Raw genomic sequence first — 16,507 nt, forward strand, 5'->3', positions numbered from 1 at the left:
GTGTCATTGCATAGCTGGGACCCCTTTGTCACTTGGTCAAAGTCTCACTGGGAGAGCTACTTGTTTCCCAAATCCCTCCCGCCCCTCCGACAACTTGGTTTACTATTTCACATTCATCTCCCGGAGACTGCCCTTCTCCACTTCCTGTGTTAGCATTTTTTTTCAGCCTCCAAAAATTAGTTTCAGGCACGGAGCTCAGCGCGAGCTGAAAGCGGCCGGCTGTGAGGAGGGGACGCTGCTTCTGAGGAACAGCCTGTCTCCTTCACGGGGTCCTGCGGGGAAACAGCAGGCTTTCCTCAGCGCAGAAACGTATGTTCAGGATCATATCTGCCTCACGATTTGTGTAAAGGCAAATAAAGCACGAGGGATTTCGCACAAGCTGATCTCAACACCAGGTATAGTGGTGTGGATTCTCTCAAGAAAGGCCTTCTACACAGGAGAGGTCTCGTCACCAGCCTTTGCGCACACGCAGTTTATAGGTCACACTACAGGGACTTGTGCACAGACTGAACTTTGCACCAAGATTTGTGTGCAGACTGCTCTCAGCACCAAGGATTGTGGTCTGGACTCCCTCGAGACAACAAAAAGGCTTGCGCACAGGCTCCTCTCCTCGCCAGGATTTGCACGGAGGCAGCTCACAGGCTCACACTACAGGGACTTGTGCACAGGGTGAACCTTGCACCAGGATTTGTACACAGACTGCTCTCAGCGCCAAGGATTGCGGTGAGGAATTCCTCAGAACGACAAAGGGGCTGGAGCGCAGGTTACTCTCGGCACCAGGATTTGCATACAGGTTCTTTTCGCCACCAGGATTTGTACACGGGCTGCTCTCAAGTCACACGAGGAGTTTGTGCCCAGGCTGCTGACGGCGCCAGAAATGCTGTGCATGCTTCTTCCAACAGCAACATCGTGCAGTTGATAAACTTCGCTCATCACCAGGACTGCTGTTAGTCCAAGGATTTACTCACAGATTGCGCTACACAGGAGTTGTGCAAGGCTTCTCTTAAGAGCAAAACTATATTCAGGCTGCCACCAGTACTAGGAATTGTGCACAGGCTGTTCTGCGCACCAGCAGCGTATGCCGGACTCTCTGTTGGGCGTTTACTTAGGCCAGTGACACCAGAAGGGCTCGTGCACACTCTTCTTCCAAAGGCATCACTTGTAACCCGGCTGCGCCCGGGCCAAAATGTCCCCTGGCACTGGTGCTTGTGCGTGATAGTTCTCAGAAGCAGGATTTGTGCACAGGGTTCCCTCGACATCAGGACTTGGACCCCCTTGCACTAAGGCTTGTGATCAGACAGTTCTTATCCATAAGATTAGTGCACAGGCTGCTCTTGGAGCAAGTACTTGTGCAGGGGCTGCTCTCTTCTCCGTTGTTGGTGCACTGGCTGCGCTCTGAGCCAGGACTTGTGTTCGGACTCCTCTTAGCAGCTGGACTCGCGCACAGACTTTCTCCCCACCAGACTTGTGCACAAGGCGCTCTCGGCACAGGGCTTGTTCACTGGCTGCTCTCGGCAGTAGGAGGCGGTGCTCCGCTGGTCCGCTCCCTTCAGGAAGGCACCCGGTAAGACTGCGCGAGGCACTGCAGCTTTGCATGGTACCCTCAGTTGTGCACAAGCTAATGAAAGAGTCTGTAGTGGTGCCTCATTGCCTAGCTACGACACGTAGTCCTTTTTTGTATCTCGAGTCTAACTAAGCATCTAAATTTGAGACAATACCCCCTTTTCACAAATTCTGTGTAAATTCATCGGATGCTCTTTTTGTTTTGCTGCATCTATATTTATGCCTAGTCTGACTGTTAAGAGTGGTGAATTTGTCACAGTTTGAGCCCATCTTGCACAGCACTGAAGTTTGAGCTAGCTTGTGAGTTCACTTGTTGACTGGTTCCACAAAGACCGCCGGGAATGGTAATTTAATTGTCCGCTGACTTGATTACAGACTTGCATGTAGCCTTGAGGAAGGACCAGTCTGGTTGCCAAGGTCAAACCTGGCAAAAATGTTCAAACCAGCCACACTTTCTAGGAGGCAGCCGCTAAAAAAGGAGCCACGGGTGCTTCGATAGGCCATGGCGGCCCATCCTCCCATGGGAACAGACCCCTAACCCACAGTCCACTGGAACAACGCCAGGCTGCAGAATGGCCAGCCCGACCTTGCCTGGAGGTGAAAGGGGAGGGCGGAGGGCTCACGCACAGCTTTTAGACAAAGCACCAGATCTGTACTTGTCATTTCTTAGATAATCCAGCGGGTGGCCAGATATCTGGCAGTCACTAGTGTGGATTGGTAATGGGAATCTGGCATTTCGTCCCTGTGGGTGGCATTTCTTAGACTCACAGCTTCATGGATGTCAAGCATTGCTAATGCCTTCTCTCGCATTCCCGCATTACTACTTTTAGCTCTACACCCACTGGGTGTCGGTGAGGGAGTGGTGTCTCAAACTGCCCTCCACGTCCCTTTCTCAGAGGGAGAAGAGGGAAGGGGTTTATTCACACGGAGAGTGGCTCTCCAGTTGTGGATGAAACCGAGTGTGCAGATTGCTGCTAGGCCGGGCCGTGACTGCAGCTTCCCACGAGGGCTCTGTCACGCGCACGTGTCCTAATGTGCAGCTGCGCCATCCAGGCCTTCAGCCCAAGAGGCCTGCAACTTCCTGTGGCCCCAGTGACAGAAGTTACTGGGCCTGCAGAAACACAGCAGACCTGTCCTGTTCCCCCTGAGCTTTCGGCTGTCCAAAACAGCCCGAAACCCCTGGGGAAGGATAAGACATTGTTGGGCATATTGGACCTTGAATTATCAAATCACCCGTAATTCCACATTCCTTTGCGGCACCTCGGACTTCCACTCAAACTACATAATTTCTCTGCCCGGCGGAGTTAATGAGAGTGAGTAACGTTAAATGTAGGCTTGTTGTCTTGCCCAGTTGAAAGGGAGGCCCTCAGTGTGTTGTCTGAGGTTGTTAAAACAACATGACCTTCAAGGGGTACTTATGTAGTATAACTTACACAGCCAGTCTACAGCTAGAAGGGGGGGGGAGGTAGGTCAGTCAGACCACAAACACTGTAACATTGGACTCTACCCGGACGAGCACGGAAGAGGATTTGACTTTCAGAAAGAGGATGATAGGATTTTCTTCCTACAAAACTCTGGTGGCCCATCTTGGGCTGTGGGCAGCAGCAGTAAGCAAGAGCCTCGACAACCCATGAAATCCGTCGTCATGAAACGATGTTATGCCGAGGGGCCTCCCAACGAATGTCTTGGAGTCCCCCAGGTGTGGGAGGTGGCAAATGGAGTTGAGATTAAGGAGGTTTAATAACTGCACTGCACCTAGAGGATTCTACTGGAGGAAACTCTTTTCTGCCCTGACCACCTCTGCAAAGCACCATGAAAGTGCCCTCCTGAAGACCCGTAGCCTATACAAACTCTCATGCGGACCTCTCTGTCCAGCACCCAAACTAACCTCCACCTGTCCCCTAGTGCAAAGCTCCACGCAGCCCCTAGTGAAAAGGCCCATCCACACACCCAGTCTTTAACACAGCATCCATATAACTTTTAAAAATGACCAGACAAGTTTGCAAAGCCCAATCAAAACCCGCACTGAAGAGACGTTTTAAGGCAAGGGCAAAGTGGACAATTACCCAGGGCCCATTGATGAAGTGACTGAGATAGTCAAAATTGGTTACATAATAATTAGTGTTTAAAAAACTCTGGATTCTTTCTTTGATTTGACTTTTGTGCATGCCCAACAGAAACTGCGTGCATCCCTCGCCAGCCCAGCCTTAACCTCCACGCTCTCAGGAATTTGGTGGCAGATAAATAGAAAAATAGTCCGTCTGTGTCATTTCTCTCTCCTTCACCTCACTTCTTCTACCTTTCTCTTACCCTCTTTCTCTGCATCTCTATGTACCTACATCTTTACTTCACCTTACTACCTCTCTCCATGTCTCTACACATACCTCTCTCTATTTTGTCTCTCAACCCTCTCCGTCTCATTTCTGTTTCTACTTTACACCTCCCTCATTACTTCACTTGCCTACCTCACCTCACTACCACCCTGTTCCCACCGCGTATTACAATGTTCCCGCCGGTCAGCCCGGCCAGAATATTGTAAAATGCTTGGGGGAAAACGTCATCACTATGGCGGTGGCATCATCCCTGTGAGTTTGGTGGTCCCATGGTGAGACCGCCAAACTCATAATGAGGCCCTAGGTATCTTACTCCTTTCTGGCTTCCTCTAGTTCACGACCTGTATCTCTTTCCCTCTATTATTAACCCCAACCTTGACTCTCTTTCACACACAAACACATTTGTCTGTCTAGGCCTCCCTTTCCATTTCAAATCACCCCTTTCACATCAACTCTCTCTCTTCCTGTTTCTTTATAGTATTGTCTACCTCACTGTCTCTTCCTCTTTCTCTGTCTCAAAACTACCTCCACATCTGTATCAACCTCATCGCTTTTTCTTTATGTCTCACATTTCTCAGCTGCCTCTTTTTGTCCATGCCACATTTATCTTTCTACTCTTCACCCATCTCTCCCCTTCTCTGTTCCTGATGACTCTCCTTGTATGACCTGTTTTTCTATAGCTCCTATCATTTTACTCTCTCTACCTTGCATCTTTGTTTTTTCAAATATCTCTATCTCTAGCTGCCTTTCTCGCTTTCTAATTCACCCCTTTTCTACATTAGTTCTCTCTCAACCTCACTGCTAAGGATTCAGTACTCTTCTCTCTGTCTCTACATTTCACTTCATCGTTTCAATCTCTTGCTATCTACCTTACTCTAAAATCTAAACTATTTCACCACCTCTCTTTCTCTGCCTACAAATTGCTCCATCTACCTCTCTTTATTTTTCATTCAGCTACCTCACTTATTTCTATTTGCCTTGCTTATCCCTCTTCTTTATATATCTTTCTACAGTATCTGCATCTATACTCTATTCTACTTCTTCACATCTCTTTGTTAGACTGCTCTCTTTATGGCTATACCCTTTTTCTGTATCCTGCCCCATCACATTTCTCTTCTCAGCATGATCATCGGTAACTGTCTGGCTAGAGAAGTGCACATATATAAAAAGGAGAGATGAGTTAAAGAAAGAGGAATTAGGACAAATATTCAGTTCTCAATTGATGGAATGCAGGGGCAGTTCCTCCTGAGGAGCGTAGGAGCGTTGCCCCACCTGCTGCAAGCACAGCAGGCAAACAAATAAATAAAGTGGCATAATTAATGCCATTTTATTTTTCCTTCATTCTCACGCTGTGTACAGTGAGAGCGTGATGGCAGGGAGTGGGGCTGCATCCTGCAATTGCAGGGCGACTGCTGCCCCTTACAGTGCGCATGTCGGGTTGACCGGCTGTCTAGCCACGGCCAGCCTGACATGCGCACTGTAGACCCAGTAATCCCTCTGCTGTGAAACAGTTGGGGGATTGCTGGCACAGGCTCCCAGCCTCAAAATGAGCACAGCTCCAGGATTGGTTGGAATCCTGTTCCACTGAGCAGGAAGGTAATCCTTCCATTCCTGGTCAATGGACCTCAGTGGGAGCCGCAGATATGGTGAGTTGGATGCCATTGCGCCCCAATATATTTATGATCTGCAGGCTTCCGATGAGATAATGATGAAACTCTGCAGATTTTCACTGTTGTAGCAAGAATGGCCGTAAGAAAGGTGTAACTGACACTCAAAAACCCTTTTACACTTCCTTCTAGGTGCCTTCTCTAAAACTACATCCACTATCCCCTCTTCAGAGCTCTATAAAGATGCCTATGCAAACTCTTGTACAAAGTTGAAGCAGACGTTCTCTAGACAGGCTGCTCTTTACCTCTTCCACAAACCTTATCAAGCCACACTCTTCAAAGCCTCATGTAGATCCTCTCTTGAAAGCACACCCAGCCACACCCAGAACCAGGTTTCCGCTGTCTCTCTGGACAATCTCTTTAACCCATCTGACATCTTTTTTTTTTTAGCAAAGGCTCATTCAGATCACCTCTGCAAATTCAAGTGCTTATCTCTTTTACAAAGACCTAGATAGATAATCTCCTCAAAGAAGTATATTGTGCCCACCCCTCTTGAAAGATCCTTTAAAATGCCTTTCTATCTACTAATAGGTTCTACTCAGACGGCCATTAAAAAACCACCTCCATGAAATCCCACTGTACTTTCTCTATGGAGAGCTAAGTCCCATCAAGCTTTTTAAAAAATTGACACCTATCTCTTTATTGCCATGACTTAAAGGTCTGTTCAATACTATTTAAACATCCCCACCAAGCTTTAAAATTATCTTTAAGACTCCCTCTTGAAATCCCCATTCACCCTCTAAACAGCCACATCCAGACATATTCTTGAAAACTATGTTCAATGCCTCTTCATCAAAAACCTTACCAGGCTGCCTTTGAAAATCCCTAAACACCCCCTCAAAAGTCCCATCCCCTTTAAGCCCCACACATCTGCACATACTGGTCACATTGGCATAATCTGGCAAAAACTAGTGTAGACCGGAAGGGTTATTTGTGATTTGACATTACTATATAATACCCAGACTAACAATAGGTCTGCCATTTTTTGCTGACTCGTATATAGAAAGTAGTGTGCTGGTTGGGTTGTTCCATATCTGTGGGCTGCAAATTCTAGATTCTTGTGGGATGTTGTGGGATGATGCAGTTATCGTGAAAGTGACTAGGTTTTCAACTGTCTTCTAAAATGTAAATGTTCATGAATGCTTCACATTTTAGCTCAAAGCAAGATCTAGAGCTTGGCAGCTCGTACTGAGAAAGCAGTGTCTCCTATGGATTTCTTATGGTCAGGTGGTATAATGATTTGCGGTGCAAGCCTGGGGCACAGTGTCCTGTTTTGTTTCTATTGCTTGAATTTAACTCAAGGTGTAGTGGTCCCTTTCTCTGGGAGGCTCTGTGCCTAATGCAGAGTGCCTTGGACATTGATCTTCTACCTGTAGGGAACCACTGGAGTGAATACAGGATTACAGTCATGCATTATCTTGGGTGAAGGTAGACAAGGAATCATGAGGCACCAGTTTAGATTAGCTGAATTTTTGGTATGATGAATCTGGCAGTGGGATAGGCTTTTGGCATAGTCAAGCTTGAACAAGACTGAGGATGGCTTGCACTTTTTGTTGGTAGTCAAGGTACTGGAAGAAACAATGAAATATTTTCGTTATATTGAAGTAACTTTTTGTGACATTGACGTGGTATCAAGGATATGTCTGAGTCCATGATTACCCCTAGGTTTTTGACTTTTGACTTCTGATTTGCATGTCACTTGCATAGTTGTAAGAGGTGAAGTTGAATCATTTAGTCAGATTTCGTAAATGTGTTAGGTAGATGTTGAATAATAGAGGGGGTTTTATGGATCCATGAGGGATGCCACAGATGTGAAAGGTGGTAGGTAAACTACACTTTGTCTTTTTCTGAGGTAAGAAGTAACCATTTTTTAACATTTTCACGTCTTTTGAGATGATGAAGTCTCTGTGGTAGTATGTGGTGGTGGAGAGTGAAAAAATCTGATTTATGTATCAAGATGGAATAGGGCAGCCACTTTATTCATGTCCACTGTGTTTTGCTTTGAATCAGCTATGAAATGTGCAAAATATTGCAAAGTACTTTCTGAGCACAATTCGGCAGCCCTCTTGCTCAGTCTCGCTCATTGCTTGAATGGCATTTTATCATGTGTATAGGTCCTCACTTCTTTTTACTACAAGAATGAGCTGTCTTGCAGAACAAGGTCAATTGCCTTTAAACAAATATGCCTAAAATGTACTTAAGCATCATAAGATTCACAGTAGTGCAATTAACACCACTCAGGTGCTCATCTCTGTTTAAAAGCCACTGAACTAAATAGCCATACTAGCAGCCATTCCGAGACAAAGACATGTGGAGTTTTTGTGCAGAACAACCACCAGCAGACATTCGTCACCACAGCAGAGTGTGGAGATCAGACACAGATCACCCTCCATCAGGCATTTTCAGGCATGGGTGAATGTGGAGTTCAAACTAAGACCAGGCATTCTTAAGCACAGATGGAGGGGGAGATAAAACACAGATCACTCATCCACAGGTACAGGTAAATATTTATTTTATACCAGGTATTCAGAGAACCTTAAGGGTTGCAAGCAAGAACCATCATGGCATCAAACCTCCACAAATACACAGTAAGCAGACTGGCTGGAGGTTTGTTTGACCCATTTAGCCATCGTTCAGACACTGACTACCTCCTTTGCCAGCATTCACAGGCATTGGCAAATGTGGAGGTTAGATTCAGGCCAGGCATTCTCAGATATGTATGATTACTGAGTTCAGTCACAAATCAGTCATTTTAAAGTAGTGGTGAATTGCTGTATTCTGAGTTCTGACACAGGCCAGACATTCACAGACATGGCTGACTACTGATTTCAGATCAGACATTCAGAGATGTAGATGTGAAGTGATTTCAGATACACCCCCCACTGAGCTGGAGGAATTTACTATTTTTTGAGTCCCTTTTTGGCAGTACTTACTTTGGAAGTATAGCTTGTGAAAGCAATGGGCTGACTCTTTTGTGAATGGGATCATGTCCCTCCCCAACCCTTTCAAAGCCCCTCTTTACTCCTTAGTAAGCTCCTTCTTACTCATTAAGGGGCATATTTAAGAAAAGTGGCGCTGCAAACTGTGTGCGGCGCCACTTTTCTTGTGACCTTTATCACCCCCTACCTCCACCATGTGTGCGCTGTATTTAAAATACGTCCACCATGGTGCAGGGTAGGGGACAATAGCGTAATTTTCATGACGCTATTGATGTACTCTGTAGGACAAACTATTTGCGCTACTCCTGCAGAGTACTTTTTTGCGGCCCATTATAAGTAATGGAAGTCCCGTTTTAACGCCTGCTCCATGAAGCGTTAAAAGTGCCATAAAAAATGACGCAAGGAAATCTGTTAGATGTCCTTGCGCCATTTTTTCGGGCCCCCAACTAACGGAGAGAAGGCCCCTTTGCATACACTACGCCTGGCGCTGGCATAGTGTAGCACAAAGTGGCACAATGCATGTAAATATGGCGTGAGGATTTTGGCCTTGTTAGGCCTCATTAATGTAAAAAATGATGCTAAGTTGGCGCAAGGTGGCACTAGGGGCTTATAAATATGCCCCCAAAGTTCCTCCTATTTTGTAGTATATAGGCCCCTGATATTTAGCTCACTTCCTCGGTCCCTTCCATATTTATTTACTAAGTGTGAGGAACTCTTCATAGAAAAGATAGAAGAGGTGAAGGTTTAGATTTACACTTGTAGGTTTGTGAATAGTATTTTGTAGTAATGCAAAACACAGTTTGTCAATAGGCCCCTTAGCATTATGTTAGCACCTGGAGTTCAGCCACTGACCATCGTTAAGTGGGCCATCACAGCGATGGTACATTTCAGGCACAGATTCACTTTGGTCATGCCTTCACATACAAACTAGAACAGAGCGGTCAATCACACACAGTTGACTGACATGGAAAGGTATTCACAGGCATCAAGGAACACAAAGGACGGACAAAAAATATTCAGAACCCGCACAGGCGATTACAGGGTTCAGACGCCAACCTTGTCTACCATAAGCTTTTATAGAAATTAGTGATTGTTTAGACACTGACCACCCTAGACTGAGCATTCACAGAAATGTGTGAACACAGAGTTTAAGTATAGATTATTCTTGACCAGGCATTCATAGACATAGTTTAACGTGGAATTCAAGGACAGGCCAATCTGGATATGTAGACATTGTTAGATCGTGTGGTCCCAGCACAGTAGTAACTCCAGTGAGGCATGCTTAGAAATCAATAAACAGATGAAAAGCCCACAGGACTAGTCTATCCCAGGCTTAAACATGTGTCTACATCTGTATCAAGTCAACCGCAACACGCCCTTTCTAGGTCTGTCCACCATATGGTATGTTAGGCATCTGGGCTTCTGCACAGTTGCATTGTCTGTTCTGCTATCTTCGGATGAGATGGATCCGGGTCAGTGAGCACCTCGACAGGGGGGCGTTTCACTGCTGAGTCGCAGTAGCCCCACAAACACATGGCCATGTTGGCCCTTGTATCGTCTTATTGAACACAGTATATATTGATGTGTTCATTGTGTAATACGCTGTGGGTTAGGGTATCAATGTGATAAACGTGGTAGTAAAATTGATTTTCTAGGCTGCACATTATCTGAGAATGATTTAAAGCATGGCTGGAAATATTGGCAGCTCTTTAGTTAAGTGTTAGGGCTTTTTGTATGAAAAGCGTTCATAGAAAGCACAACTTACCAACTGAGGTGCAAGAGAATTGTTACTTTGTTTCAGCTGTAGAAACGTGATGCTATGCTAGGACCTAAAAAACGACTTTGCATATAGGGTCATGCGGGGCAGGAACTTTTCTAGATTAAGAACTAACTGTAGCCAGACCGATTAAGCATTTACCTGAACCAATAATTTAGACAAAAGATTCTATTGACTAATTATAATAAGCACAACCCAAACTCATTTGTTTCGTGATCGATGAATATTTTATTTCTAGGTTTATTTTTGTTCCACAATATTTTTCTTTGCCATTAATAATTGGCTATAGATATAAATCCCTCACAGGGGCATATTTAGAAGAAACTGGCGCTTCAGTGCTGATGCGCCGGTTTTGTTGCGTCGGTTTTGTTGCGTCACACCTGCCTCGTCTAATGACACCATGGGTGCGCTGTAGTTATAATACGGTGCACCATGGTGCATGTTTGACCAATAGCATCAACATTTTTGAAGCTATTGTGGTACTTTGCTGCACTAGCAACAGAAAATTTTGACACTAGTGCAGCGAAGTGCAAGGAGACCCAATGATTAAAATGGGTGCATCACTTTAACTCCTGCTTTGAGCTGGCATTAAAAATGATGCCAAAAAAAGTGCGTATTTTTGTGGGCCTCCTAATACCCAGATGCCCCCCTTGCATACATTATGCCTGAAGCAGGCATAATGTGGGTGCAAGGAGTTGCAAAGTGGAGCAGTGCATGCAGTGTGCCACTTTGTAAATATGGCACTTTGGAAATTGCCTCCTTGAGCCACATTAGCATTAAAAAACAATGATGCCAGTGTGGCACAGGGAGGCACTAGGGCCTTGTAAATCTGGCCGAAAGTGTTTTAATATGTTATCCCTTATCTCCCTATACACCATGTCTCTATCTCACTTTGCCTGGTCTCCCTTTCAAGAGCTTGTGAGTTTACAGAATACTCAGTGAATTTGTGGAGCTTAACGATCACAAATTCAAAATGTCCTCTTTGCCCATTATTTTCACATTGGCACACTCATTTCAGCAATTGTGATTTTACTCAACAGACATTCTCTATATTTGGAGAAGGGCATTTCAGTCTTTCCTGGTCCGGATTGTGTGTGTAAGATGAGGATTTCCCCCATATTCCTAATCTTTAACACCCCTCCAAGAGGTTTTTTGCTCCTAGTACATACCCATTGTTATTTTCTGTGATGCCACAATGCTCTCCCCCACTTTCCCGCTGGGCTGACAGGTGAAAACCTTGGTTTCTGCCTGTGGGCCCAGTGGGAAAGTCGTAATGGGCCCAGCGGGGAGGTAGCCAGTATGGCGCAACCTCCCCATCGGAAATTCGGTAGATGGGTCATCTGTTCACTGAACTCATAATCAGGCCCTTAATGTGAAAATAGTGCTTAGAAGTCACTAGTGGTTGAAAGGTTACTTGAGGTCAGGAGGGGCCGCTGAAATCCAAAATCCAGGCTGGCCACGATGAGGGTAGGCCGGCTACAGAAACCACTCAGGGTCCGCTGAAACAGTAACTTTGATGGGTTAATGCATTGATAGCGAGGGTAAAATGTATCGATATTTATACCGTATTCGTGACACTGTGTCATTGTTGGGCTCCGTGGAAGTGAATGTGATGCGTTGTCATCAGGCCGCACAGTCTGTGAATCTGCTGTAGTCAGGCAGCTACTGCGTTGCCAGCGATGAACAATGCGCTGATGTTTTTCCCGCACTTGGGGTGATGCAGCAATTTTTGCAGGTTTTAGCTGCAGAACCCACTTCTGAGGCTCAGGATTTGAAAGGGGCACCTCAGGCAAGGGTAGAACTCACAGATGGCAGAGTCCAGCAGCACCAGGAGAGTTGCACACATCCTTTGATGCCCCTGAGACTGCAGAACAGGGGGAAAGCTAGCAAGCCCATGGAGACACTTTGATCGAGCAGAAGGGGCCCAGTCCTTGTCCTCAGCTGGACAGAGATCAGCAGGCAGCAGGGCAGCTCAGCAGTGCAGAGAACTGTCACACAGCAATATGAAAATCAGTCTTGACCCGGATCCGATATGAACAGTCAGGCCTGAATTGCCGCCCAGATCCTCCCTGAACTGGAGCATAAGCAACCCAAGACCGGTCTTGCCCTTATTAGGGCTCATCAGTTGGGTATAGCTTGGTTCCAGTGGCACAGTGTGCAGGGGACCCAAATCTGGGCATACCCGTCACACCTAGGTCATCACACTGAGGTATGCAAAAAGTGTCATCATCATCTTGCATTGACCAGCTGGTCCATCTTGATCACAATAAAGTCAGAAGATAAATTAGTGGATCGTGTGCTTCACTGGACTATATGCTGGATGACTTATATTAACTATTTGCTTTTCTTGGAGGCATTTGCCTATAAAAATGTAAAAGTTGTTCTTTCTCATTTCCTTTGTCTTATTGGACCGTTTTTGTGTCACTTTGTTTATTGAATTCTCTTTTTGTCACTAAATGGTTTTGAGAATTTTAGTGATTACTTTCTTGACTTTGTTGTTGTGGTGCTGCTTAAACACACCAAATGTGTTTCTCTAATGAAAAGCCTGCTGCTTTGTGTGATCGCTTGCAGCGGTATGCCCAGGTTTTCTCATGACACTGCGCTTTACCTGATGTTCACCATACCAGGTTCCATAGGAATGATTCCACTCTCTTAACTTGCCTGTGGTTTGTTAATTCAGCTAAATTGAGCATACCAAGGACATCTCCACATCACCTTTTGTAAGGGTCTATTGGCCTAAAGTCTGATGTTGATGATATTGGTTGGTATTACCTCTTTTTCAAAGAACTATCAATGGCCTGGGAGTTGCTAGTGGTCTTTTGTAAAGTATCCAGTTAGCTTTCATTGATACTTGGGTTAGATGTAACACAGAGGGTTTGACATGGCCTTTTGTATTTCCACCCAGAATGGAATATAATAGTGTTGTCTATTTACCTGAATGCAGTTATTGCTTTTCATGGCGCAACATTAATATACCTCCCAAAGTTGATCCGAAATATATTTACACCTTATTCAATGCTACAGATACCGTAGTGCTAAGCCACTCCTCTTCGGGGCTTTTGTGGTTCTTTTATAAACTGGGGAGTTACTGTACAGCTATCTCATTCAGAGATAACATTATCAGTACAAATTTCACAGAGTTCAATGATAGGGACTTGAAAAAAGTTGGTGTGTGGTAGAAAAACAGTAGAGCTTGTGCATGTGTAAGGCTACCTAGGCTTATTACTGGATTACTATCACAGATGGCATCAGTGTCTTATATACAACACGCATTGGCAATTCCATTAGGTTTCGCCTATGTAAGACCTATTGGCATTGTATTTGATTCTTCTAAAGATGTTGCACAGCAGCGTTATGCTGCTGTGCAACCTGGCTCAAAGTAAATTAAAACAAAGCACTATGGTGCAGCCAGTGTTGACTGAATCACAGTGCTTTTTTTGGTTCCTTTAAGCCATGTTGTACGGAACACTACGCTGCTGTGCAACATTTAAAAAAAAACATTGATAACACCCAAAGAATATATTCGCTTTGCCAATGCTTGTTTTAGTAGCCGTAATGTTGTGGGCTAGGGATTTGCTGCTGCTCATGAATCTCTACTCTGTCCTTCACAAGTCTCCAGAAGCTGATATGTGTAGCTGTGTGCTGGGATGACATTATTTGCTTCCATCCCCTCCAATTAGCATCCTTAATAGAGAGATTTATTTTTTAGCGTACACCCTGAGCATGTAATGCCAGGAGCACATAAGCAAATCGTCTGTGAATAGTACAGAAACACAGAAACATCCCCGTGCAGGAGACACTTTCACAACACACAATGTGTCCCATATTTGTAGTGAAAAAAGGGGCAGGGTGTCCGTTCAACATGTAAGTGCATTTTTTGCCACTATACAAACTGAAGTATACAACAAAAATGATGGATGGAACGGTTTAATCAATCTCAACCACTGGTAAATGCTGGGACCGTATCCCGGTCTATCGTTATTTTGCACACCATGCCACCTCAGTTCAAGTGCAGCCTAAGTAATTACCAGTGGCTGTGATTAATTCATGCTTTCCCTCTATCACTTTTTTGTATACTTTAAAATTTGTCCAGTGATCAGAACATTCTAGCTTATGTAGTATCTCAAGGCTAAATTCCAGATGCCTGATGGGCACCAATGAGTGAGGACAAGAATGGCTGTAGGAGAAGAGGTAGCACAGCTGAGCATCTCTTGATATATATCGTGACGCTGATATCAGAGGCTAGCTTGCCTCGGTGAGTGGCCCCGAACCTTGGTAGACCTTTTTGTCGATAATTCAAAAAATTTAGATACGAGCCCGGATATGAGCGCCATCTCCCGCAAATGGGTTACTGTACCCAAGTCTCACCAAAATGTATTTAAAATGATGTGAACTGGCCAGTTTCTGGGTTGAACAAGCAGTAAGCAAAGCCTAATCATGACTTTCTGACCAAACTCTCTGATATCTATCACATTTATATCAAGAGTGGGAACTGTTCTGGTTAATTAGACAAGATTTGTGGTCCTTCATCAAACGACTCCGTGAATGTTATTTGTCCAATCAATTTGTGGATGTCCAGATCATTCACAGAACCCTTTATTGAGATTTCCATACCATGCATCTGGAAAGGAGGAAGGTGCTGAGTGCCTGGAAATGGATCCCTTTTAAGTTATATCAGCCCTTTTAAATTGCAGTTACTCACATTAAAGATTTGGATGTTTTGGATGTTTCCCTCCATTTGTATAGTTTCATTCCACAGTAATCATTGTTCCAAATTCACAAGTTAGAGCTGGAAGTCGCAAGTTTGAGGTTGGTTGCTGGTGTATGGGGAAGGATATTTTTTCTTAGGCTAAAGAAAACTCTATGTGTACAAAAGGGCAACTTGAATGTTTGGCATTCACTTTTAGTCCCAGCCATGACAACCGCAGCTGCAAAAGATTGGGGGGAGGGAGGCATTATTTTATTAAGAATGGACAGTAGGAAGAGGGAGATGTGAAAAAGATCGGGTGGCGGAGGGGGCATTGACACCACAGAGGGTGGGGGGAAGGCTGGGGAATAGGTTGACACCATGGAGAGTGAGATGAGGGTGGGGATGAAGGAGAGGGACTACAGAGGCATGCTCACTCTAAGAGTGCTTGCTGAAAAGTGAAAAAAGAGTACCTGCAGGAGTATGTGGTCAGTGGAAGGAAACTAGCCACAGACTGAAGCCCTGGAGGAAGCCAGAGGTGAAGAAGAGGTGCTGACCAGTAAAAAGCAAGAAAATGACAGTGACATGGGAATCAACCAGTGGTAGGTGAAGGGAAGTAATGGGTGGGCTTTAAGCCCCTCTTAAGATTTTATTTCTTTGCAAGAGATTTTGCAAGCTCAGCACATGTGCTGTGCAGGCAAAACTTAAAAATGTGCTGCAAAACAACTGTTGTGGATCTGTCTACATTTAATGCCAGGTGGGGTCACTTTTATCTTTTTTACTTTCAATTAGGGATTATAAAGCAGAAATTGTTCAATTATTAGGAAATACTGCTTTATTGTGATTTGAATAATGATGTGGACACAAAATAAGAGATTTTACGGAGGGACACATTGACAATTAGGAAATTGGGGCCAGATGTAGGAAAAAATCAAATTGCGACTTGCAATTTGCGAGTCTGTGCGACTCGCAAATTGCAAGTCGCAATTTGACATGCAGAAAGGTGTCTCAGACACCTTCTGCAACTCGCAATGGGGTCGCAAAGACCCACCTCATAAATATTTATGAGGTGGGTCGCAGTTTGCGACCCCATTGCGAGTATGGGCACACGCTAACATGGAGGCCTGCTGACGTCAGCAGGCCTCCATGTTAGCGACCTGCCTTTTAAATAAAGGTTTTTATTTTTTTGAAGTGCAGCCCGTTTTCCTCACAGGAAAACGAGCTGCATTTCAAAAAATTCCAAAACCTTTAGTTTCGGAATTTTCAGGGCAGGGAGTGGTCCCTTGGACCACTCCCTGCCCTGAAAAAATAATATGGGGTCCATTCACAAAGGGGAAGGGGTCCCCTGGGGACCCCTTCCCGTTTGCGAATGGGTTACCATCCACTTCAAGTGGATGGTAACTGCGACTCCATTTGCGACCGCATACGCGGTCGCAAATGGAATTGCATACCATTGCGAATCGCAAATAGGAAGGGAACACCCCTTCCTATTTGCGATTCGGAAATGCATTTTGCGAGTCGGTCCCGACTCGCAAAATGCA

The 16,507-nt window shown here is 45.0% G+C and overlaps 1 protein-coding gene across 1 annotated transcript in view; it reads left to right on the forward strand.

Annotated features, from left to right (window-relative positions):
- The first annotated feature begins 200 nt into the window (after positions 1-200).
- Positions 201-16,507, forward strand: part of DENND2B (DENN domain containing 2B) — a 916,594-nt gene continuing 900,287 nt past the window's right edge. The window contains exon 1 of the mRNA XM_069223658.1: positions 201-1,564. The gene's annotated coding sequence lies outside the window, so the exon portion shown is untranslated. The remainder of the gene's footprint in view (positions 1,565-16,507) is intronic.

This window comes from Pleurodeles waltl, chromosome 3_1 (genome assembly GCF_031143425.1).
Source record: "Pleurodeles waltl isolate 20211129_DDA chromosome 3_1, aPleWal1.hap1.20221129, whole genome shotgun sequence".
In the NCBI taxonomy this organism is placed as follows: Eukaryota; Metazoa; Chordata; class Amphibia; order Caudata; family Salamandridae; genus Pleurodeles; species Pleurodeles waltl.